Raw genomic sequence first — 9,973 nt, 5'->3', positions numbered from 1 at the left:
TATTGTGCTCATCTGCAACTAAAAACAACAAAAAAGTCTTTAAAAATGTATCATACATTTTTTACACTACAAAATACTTTAGAAATCTTAGAAAAGTTTGTGTAATTTTGACAGCCTTATTTCCTTGATTTATTGTTTGCCATCTTCAGCTATGATATGAAGGATTTTTTTTTTCAATGTGACTTATCTATGTTGAAATATTCTGGGTTTGTTTCACCAGAATAATTTTCTAACTTTTACATTGATTTTATTATGTCTTTGATTATTTAATAAAATAAAATTTCTCACTGAGGAGAGAGCTAAACTTCTTTACACTTCCTGTCACTTTCTAGGTTTATTCTTAAATGTCCCCTTGAAAGAGGAAAACAAGTGTTATTTTTCAAACATCCATGGCTCTAAATTAAGGGTTCACACTGAACAGCTTTGGATTTTCACCTTCCTCAAATCAGTCCTAAAGGTGGAATAAAAGGCTTGGTATGCTGGTGCATGCCTGTAATCCCAAGCTCCAGAGACTAAGGCAGGAGGATAGCAAATTCAAAGCCAATCTCAGCAATTTAGAGAGGCTGTAAGCAATTTAGTGAGATCCTGTCTCTAAGTAGACTATAAAAAAGGGCTGAAGATGTAGATTAGTTGGTTCAGTGTCCTTGGGTTATATCCCCAGTATCAACAAAGAAAAAAGGGTGTGGAATAAAACTAATGATAGCTGAGCTCATCAAGAAAGCCCATTGAAAACACTCAAAAACTTTGTGACTCTACCTTTTAAAAACAGGTGCCAGAAACATTAGGCCTCTTTGATAGGATTACTGATGAATTGCTTGTGAATAAATGAGGTTTTGTCTCAATGTTTCTTTCCACATTGAAGTCAAAAGAAGCATTGTCTATAGCATAGCTTTCCACCTCATCTGGTTTTGATTTCATGGAAGCTATTTTGCAATTCTACAAAATATAGATATCTAATAGCAAGGGAAAATAACCCTCATCTCCACACAGGTATATCTGCTGTAGCAGACAGGTTCAGCAAACTTTCCTCTCCGACCATTGAAGAAGCTTATTTGAGCTCTAACTGGGATTCTGCTTTAACTTTCCTTTGCTATATATAAGTCTGTGCTTTTTGACTTCTCCTTTGGTTCAGTTATAATCTGCCTAGTTTTCTCATTGATTCAGTGAAAATCCCTAGCAAGTGTTCATTTTATATCTGTTTTAAGGTCATTATTTGACCTTTAAAAATGTTTTAAAAAAAATGCATAGGGTAAATGCTAATTACAATCAAGGCAAGCCTTAGATTTTAGAGTTTAATTCTCACCCTTAACCTTGGTGGGAAATCCCCGGAGAGCACTAACTAGGTGGAGAATTCTAGAAGGAAAGATGGCTAGCTGGATCAACCCCCAACAGCTCTGTCTCTGCAGTGGGTAACCCTTGGGCAGGTCACTTCACTCCCTTCCATGTGCTTCTAGGTAGGTGGGGTGACAGTAAACCCTTCACCTCCTGGGTTAAAGGTGTTTTCAGTCATGAAAGGGTTATCATCATGCTTATGCAATATGGTCTGGAAGAAGAAGCATGGTGGGCTTGTTCAGAATTGTTGTATTTTTTTTTTTAATGAGGCTTAGTAACTCCTGAGTTGAAATGAGGGTTGCAAGAGATTTAGACCAAGAGATGAAGATTTTGCAAAAACTTTATATTGAAATAACAGAGATATTTTCTGAATTGAATGCTCTTGCTGGGGGTGGTGGCACACACGTGTAATCCCAGCAGTTTGGAAGGCTGAGACAAAAGAAATTGAGATCAAAGCCAGCCTCAGCAACTTTGAGGCAATTCTTAGAACAGGGTGCAAGAAAAGTGCCGCAACCCGGCTGGGCACAGAAACACTAGCCGCTCAAGTGGGAAACAAAGCTTTATTTAAAAAAGCAGCCAGCGTGCCTTGTGTGCCCTGCTAACAAGCCGGTAGACACACGTGTCTCTCCACTGGGAACCGGGCTTCGGGACCTCCCCCGGAAATTCCCTCCTACTATACTTCCCCAACCAATGGGAACTCTCCGGGAGTCCCATAATGTGAGTCCCATAACAGGCCAAGGTGAACAGCAGGAGTCCAATTTCCATATGAATGTAAATCTTAACATAATCATATCATCTCAATGGCTAGCTGGCAGTCACCTTAACCAAAGGTGCCATATATCATAATACTTTTGCTGTGGCTCCTAGCAGAAAAGACCACTGACTTGAGTTAAAATCAAATTAAAGCAAGCTTATTATTTTCACCAGCTGGGCTGCCTCTCCCAGCAAAAACCATAGGAACAAAACAGCAGCCACAGGTTTCTTGCAGCCCAGCTTTATAGCCCAGAAAGTTATACAAAGTGGGGGTTACAGATAACAAAACTTTGATGAGCATAACACAAATGTTAGTTTACATTTTTGCTGGCCCCAACATCAGAATTTATGAAAGTCATTAGAGCCTCAAAGAGGGTCATTATCTGACTGGGGAAGGCCAGGATTTGTGAGGCATCATTAAAGTTTCAGAGAGGGCTGCTATGTGCTCAGAGAGAGCCAGGCATGGGTGAGTTCAAGGCAGGGCAGGCATTCCAAGCAGGTTCAGAATTTGCAGTAATTTATAGTGAAGCTGAAATTAGCTTTTCATGGCTTTGTGGTAAGATGGCTTCCAATTTTAAGAGAAAATCAGGCTGGGTCTATCATTCCCCTCTTTTCTTTCTTTTTTTTTTCTCAATTATACACTTTTATCTTCTGAAATGATTTAAAAGAATAAGATCACTTAATATATGTTTATTATTGCCCTTAAGTTAAAATTTAAGGGTAATTTATGTTGCAAGGATTGAGTCTCTGCTTTTCTTTCTGATTTGATTTCTGCCTTCTTATTGCTGTGTGTACTAAATCAAACAGGATTTCTTTCAATTCCTCAAGCACTCCATGACTTCAGCCTTTTTCCATGTCTTTTGTCTAGAAAGTTCTTGCATTCCCCATTCTCCACAGCAAAGTCTCAGGGATGTGGGGATGTGGCTCATTGGTAAATTACCCTTGTCTTAAATCCCTAATACAAAAAGAAAGAAGGAAAGAAAACTAGCAGCTAAAGGAGAGATTATACAATAGAGCAGAAGGATATTTAGATGTCCATTCAAAGAAAAAAATTAAGTTAGAAATATTTTTCTTTCTTCAAAACCACAGAAAAATTGTAATGGAATAGAGATTATATCTAAGTAACCTTTAAAGGTACTTGGAGAAAATAATAGAAAAAAATTATTATTTTGAAGTGTGGAATCATAAGCAAATTGTAAACTCTAGAAGACATAAAGGAATATCTTGAGAAATTTGGCTATCTAATATCTGAAATTCCCAAACAAACACACCAAAAAAGATAGTTAAAGGGATGTGTGGGAAAAACATTGTCAATAAAAGGAATTTACATTAATAATCAGAATATACAAAGAAAAGGGGGAAAATAGAAAGGAAAAGTATTTGAGTAGGCAAATGCAAACCAATCTTACTTCTAAATAGCAGCAACTAAATAAAACCAACAAGAAGATACCATTTTGTAGCATAGGATGGTTTTATTAAAAAAAAAAAAAAAGTAGGTGTTGGGGATCTACCCTAGACACCTGGTTCTGTGACTTCAGGTCCTGCTCCTCTAGTAGTATTTTATATAAATGACACCTCCTCCAGCACTATTCCAATGCAGTGATGTCATAGTTGGGAGTGCACTGGCTCATCTGTGGTTCAGTGAGAGTTGGGGGCAGTGTTTGCATTATGGACAAAAAATAAAGGTTCTCTCATTCTGTTATTGCCCTGCCAGGAATCTAGCCTTTCCAGAATATATGAATATTGGGACTTGGAATGTGGTTTAGTGGTTGAGCACTTGCCTAGCCCATGCAGGCCCTTGGTTCAATCCCCAGCACAGGGGAAAGAGAAAGAAAGAAAGGAAGGAAGGAAGGAAGGAAGGAAGGAAGGAAGGAAGGAAGGAAGGAAGGAAGAAAGGAAGAAAGGAAGAAAGGAAGGAAGAAAGAAAGAAGAGAGGAAGAAAGAAAGGGAGAAAGAGCAGAAGAAAAAAAGAAAAGAAACATGGTATATACAGCCACCATCCCCCTCTAATGCCTGCACTTCCTCAAGTGAGCTGACCTCCAGTAGAAGGGAGCAGGAAGGTCTCAAAAGGAGTCCTCCACCAAAGCCCACTACTCCCAAATCCACAAGTAGTAAACACCCTAGTCATTGGCTACAAAAATCACTTGTAAGGAGCGCCCTCTAGTGTAGAGGTGAAGAAAACTCAGAGTTCCAGGCCCAGTGTTGTGGTGCTCTGATATCTAGTTAGTCCACTAAGTTTCAGATTCATTAACTCCTCTTCCAAGGTCTGGAGTGAGAAACTGCTCTGATTTAAAAACAGATTTGTGATTCCAGAGGGCAGGTATCCTGCTTTGTGGGAAGCAAATGAAGACTCTCTGGTTGTCTTTTTAGAAGACACAAATAAGATCTGTGTGCTCCATGGCAAACATGCAGTAGTTATGCCAAATGGCCTCCAAATAGCACTCTGACACATTGAGAACTTATGTAAGAACCTACTATGGGGTTGTGTGTATATGTAGCTGTGTGAATGCCACCCATGCACGAGGCCCTGGGTTTGATCCACAGCATCTCAAAAACAACAAACCAAACCACTCTTGGTAGGTCTGATGTTAAACATCCCCTTTGTCCCCGTGGTGTCAAAAGATGCCTCAGTGGATGATTATAAGTAGAAAACTAGGGAAGAGGAATCAGGTATTGGCAGCTTTTCCATTTTCATTTGTGTGTGAGTTTTTTATATAAATGTTAAGTATGCAAAGCAGGAATGCAGATCAAAATGTTTCAGTGAATAACTTTTGGCGATTCAACTGTATAATGATTATATAGGTCTGCTTTTTTTTTCTTTTTTCTTTTCTTTTTTGACCATGGCAGCATTTCGATTTTTTGAAAACTAAGTTTACTTCTTACTGACAGCCACTAAATGTCGTTTGTAGAATTTCGATCATACAGTGGATTTCACTCACTATGCCTTTCTGAGTTGTCCCACATGCTGGTTGCAGATTTTTAATACTGTCCATCTACTGGGCTGCTTTTATGAATTTGCTATTGAAATATAGGAGGCAAGACACTGTGCCACATGCTGGTAATCTCACTAATCTCTGGTAATCCAGAGGTTGGGGCAAGGAATTGCAAGTTCAGGGGCAGACAAATCTGCAACTTAGTGAGACCTTGTCTCAAAATAAAAACTTAAAAAGGACTGGAGATATAGCTCAGTGATGAAATGCCTCTAAATAAATAAATACATGAAACTGTTAAAATGGTATATACACAAGTATGTTCTTGAAGCATGTTTTATATTGGGGAAAAAAGAAACAGTCCCTTTGTCCATAAATAGGGCACTGTCTTGATAAATAATGGTATACCCATCCACAGGATACTTTGCAGCTCCTACATGGAATAAAGTACATTTATGTGTACTCACTTTCATAAACTTTTCCCTACAGTCGACCTAACACTAGTAGAAGGCCACTACCAGGGATTGAACCCAGGTTCTTTCACATGCTGGGCCAGCACACGACCACTGAGTGATCTCCCAGGATTTGATGCTAGGACTGAGGTAGACATGAATTTAAAAGCAAAATATTTATTATTTGATAGCATCTTTATATTTTTTTCTCCATACATACTAAGAATACAGGGAATATGTAGAGAGGAAATAGGAAGTGTCCACCATGCTGTGGGAACTGAACTGGAATTATTGGGTAGAGGAAATTAGTGACAGGGAGGAGTTTGATGTTTTGCATTTTATACTTTATTACTATGTGCTCTAATATAACAAGAAATCAAAGTGTGTGTGTGTGTTTCTAATCTTAAATTCATAATATTAGGCAACCAATCCCTAAATTTGAGCTGTAAGAATTTTTGTGGATTTAAGTATTCTTTGATAATTTCCCACTGAGCTAAACTACTGTGGGATGTCCAACCAAGTATGAGAAATTCAATGCATTCTTTAAATAAACCCTTCCTTCTAGCCCAGCTCATCTGGGCATCATAATCCCCATGTAAGCTTTTTAAAAATAGATCCTAGGGACCGGGGTTGTTGCTCAATGGTGGAGTGCTTACCTAGCATGTGAGGTATGCTGAGTTCAATACTCAGCATCACATAAAAATAAATAAATTAGTGTGTTGTGTACAATTTATACACACACACACACACACACACACATATATATATATATATATATATATATTTTAATTAAATATTAGTCTTGGTGACAGATCTGATGACTCAGAATCAGAATGTCTGTGCCTGAGGCTGTTGTCTTACTGTTCAGGAGGAGATGGGTTGTGAAGATTATTGATTAGGTAATTATGTGGGACAATTGCACTGAGCCAGGAACAGAAAAGGCAGAGAGGCAGACGTGGCCTGCAGGTGCTCCTCCAAATAAACCTGATGGGGACTCTAGATGGATAAAGTCATTCTCCCAGGCTTGGCCATGAAAGTGTTCCATGTGAAGCAAGCAAGGTACTCCAAGTACTCAGAGCTCTCAGATGTGTTAGGGCTGTACCTTTATTTGTATTTTCACTAAAACTATTATTTTTTGCACTTGTCTCAGTTTCTGTGTTCTAAACTGGAGGAAGATGGGGGATGATTAGAAGATCACCAAAAAACTCACCCAGCTTTTGGAATGAAGAAACCCTCCCAGTTTTTTTTTTTTTTTTAGCATAAACACAATAGGATGTAGTGTGTTATTATCTAAGAACCAGGCTGTACAGAGGCAGACAAGTTAGATTCTAGTCCTGACCCCTCTTTGTGCCAGTTGTGTGACTTACCTGCAAGTTATCTGCAAGGTTCTTGACCTCTTTGCACCTAGATTTCTTGATCTGCATAATGGACAATGACTTGCTTTAAATGACATTTAAGGAAAGATCAGAAGTGGCAAAGAGTAGAAGTCAATCAATCAAACCTCAGCAGCTATTGATTAGTACCACAACAATTACTAGAGCATGAAGTCCTTAAAGGTTAGACATAATGTGTGAATATGTGATTTCCCTTTCCTCTTTCCCTACAGTCTACCTAACACTAGTAGAGGGCCACTACCAGAGATTGAGCCCAGGTTCTTTCACATGCTGGGCCAGCACACCACCACTGAGCTGTGCCTTCAGTCCCCCCCCCCCAAAAAAAAAACAGATATAGATATAGATATAAATATAGATAGATATAGATAGTCTACAGATCTGCAATTCTGTCTGCTACAGGTTGTAGTGGTTCCTATCCCTCCTGGAGTGCAAGAGTTCAATTCTTTTTGCATGTGCAAGCTGCTTTTCCTAATCTAAGTCCGTTCTTAGGACTGGTTGTAAATTCTACTTGTTCCCTCATTAACAACGAGCTAAATAAAATCTTTGGAACATGCTCATTTTCTATCTGCATGACAGCCATGAATTTATTGTCTTTTGAAAGGTGTCTTTTAATATTGCTGCTACTTCTTTACCAAAGCAGTGGATTTCTGTGGAGGGCAGACACCTTGACTGAATCTCCCTCTCAGGGTCAGATGGAGTTGGACAGCATTAGCGTTAATATCTTGTCCTTGGGTAGACAGAAAAGCTCCCTAGGAGTCTGGCTTCAGGTCCTGTGCCAACAACCTGCAGTGACAAAGAGGAAAGCACTTCTCTCAGAGAAATGGGCTCATAAGGAACCTCTGGACCCCTGGGGCAGCCTCCTAGGGCTAAAGGTCTTCCCCAAATCCCCTCCTGTGCAGGAACACCCTTCCTTCCTGGGGTGGCGCCCTGGCTGGAACCTAGAGATTAGGTCTTTGGGGTCTCTGAGATCTGCCAGGTGCTGCGGGGCCTCTGGAGGGGAAGAGTGTTTTGGAGCCAGAAAGCCCCAAGCTTCCCAGGAATTTTGGCTCAGTCTTGGAGCATTTCCTCCTGGGCTGGCCTGGCGCTATCCTGGGGAGGGCTTCTGCCAGCAAACAGGGCGCTGAGATTTGCCAGGCCAGCACCTTGGGGCTCCTGTTCTTCACACAGGCTGGGCTCCCCTGCTCAGCACCTAGGGAGCTTTGGCGGGTGGGTGGGACTGGGGGCGCGGGCAGGGTACCCAGGGAGACCGCGGAAGGCAAGATAGGAATGATAGATGGAGGCAAAGAAAGAGAGGGGGAGGGGGAGAGGAGGAGACAGGGAGAGGGCGAGAGGGGGAGAAGGGGAGAGGGGGAGAGGGAGGGGAAGAGAGAGAGGAAGAAGAGAGAGAGAGAGAGAGAGAGAGAGAGAGAGAGAGAGAGAGATATGAGATAGAGAGATATAGAGAGAGAAAGAGAGAGAGAGAGAGAGAGAGAGAGAGAGAGAGAGAGAGAGAGAGAGACTGAGACTGAAGGGGAGAGACAGCGGTGAGAAAACAGAGGCAGCAAAGGGCGGAGAAATGAAAATAAGAACAAGTTCTAAAGGAGAGGAGGAGCCTAAAAAGAGAGAAGGAAAGGCTGAGACAGAATGAGGCTTTGGAGATTTAGAAAAGCGATTTCGTCCATCAGGCTGTGGATATACTTTTGGAGCTCAGCTGGGGCCAGCGCCACCTCCTCTGTGCCTTCCCGCGACTGCATCAGGTGACCCTTGGCGTCCTCGCGGCTCAGCACCTCCTCTTCCTAGCATGCTTGCAGGTTGCATAGAGTCTCCTCCAGCACTTTGCACTCGCCCTGGAGCGCCTGCTTCTCATGGGTAGCGTCCCTCCGCCAGGCGCACGTGGCTAATCTCCTGCTCCTACAGCGCCCAGAAGCGGGACGGCTCCCATTGCTTCTGGCACAGCACCAGCAGCTCGGTTTCCAGCAGCTTGTTCTGCTGCTCCAGCTTGTGCACGCGCTCGAAGAAGCTGGCAAAGCGGTCCTTGAGGTCCTGGAGCTGCACCTTCTCCTGAGTGCGGATGGACTTGAGGTCGTTGCTAATGGCGGCTACCTGGCTCAGGTCTAGGTTCTCCAGGCTGTGCATCAAGGAGCCGGAACTGGACAGTAGCTGCGGGTCAGGGAGACCAGGAGGACACCCGGGCCCAGTAGTTGGAGTAAGTGGAGAGTGCGGTGCTGTAGCCCCTGCGCATGCTGGAGATGTGCACCCAGGGAGTCTCCACATAGTGCCACTTTTAGGAGGTCTAGGCTCATAGCTAAAGGAACTCATGCTGGCGGCCAGGGCGTCCCCCCTCCCCCCGCCCATGGCGGACATGGGGGCCTGGAGAGGAGGAAGGACAGGGGAGAAAGGGAAAGGGAAGGATGGATGGCTGTGTGCCTATTATTATTATTATTATTATTATTAATTTATTTTTACTTAAGAGATTGCCATAGTTTGGACTTGAGAGTCCCCCAAAGGCCAAGGGGTTCAAGAATTGTTCCCTTGGGTGGTGCTCTTGGGAAATGATGAATGTTCAGAGGTGGGGCCTAGGGGAAAGTTGTTGGGTCATTGGGGGGTGTGCTCTCAGAGGCAAGTGATTTTTGGTTTTATTTTATTCATTTATTTATATTCGGTACTGAGAATCAACAAGTGCCTCTTGCACACATGCTAGTCAATACATGCTGTCACCATGAAGTGCAGCTTTTCTCCTGGCCCAAATAGGTTTGCCAGGGTTTCTTTTATGAGAGCAAAACATTCTTTGCATATCTTCATTGGACCTGGCTGGCCAGGCTATGTCTTTCAAGAATAGTAGACTTTAGAGTTTGGAATTTAAGTTTGTCTTGTGACTTTCATCAACCAATAAAATATAAGTAGATTGTAATGTGTGTAATAATGAGAAAGATTTATCTATTAGGCAATTTCTTTTCTTTTTAAATTTATGAATAACCATTTTATTGCATTTATGAATTTAATGTAATGTTTGGAGTTATTTATTACCATGGCACTATTTAGACAAAAATGACCAATCTACAAAACTTCTGTTGTATTTTAAAACTGAATCACACAATTGAGTCTTTGAAAATGTTTATTAAATTTCTAGATA

General features: G+C 41.7%; 1 pseudogene; it reads right to left on the bottom strand.

Annotated features, from left to right (window-relative positions):
• Positions 1 to 7,610: 7,610 nt before the first annotated feature.
• LOC144255084 (neurofilament light polypeptide pseudogene) lies at positions 7,611 to 9,159 on the bottom strand (annotated as a pseudogene).
• Positions 9,160 to 9,973: the final 814 nt, after the last annotated feature.

This window comes from Urocitellus parryii, chromosome 5, assembly GCF_045843805.1.
Source record: "Urocitellus parryii isolate mUroPar1 chromosome 5, mUroPar1.hap1, whole genome shotgun sequence".
NCBI lineage: Eukaryota > Metazoa > Chordata > Mammalia > Rodentia > Sciuridae > Urocitellus > Urocitellus parryii.
The sequence above is the reverse complement of the archived record's forward strand: the minus strand, read 5'-3'. Positions and strand labels throughout refer to the sequence as shown.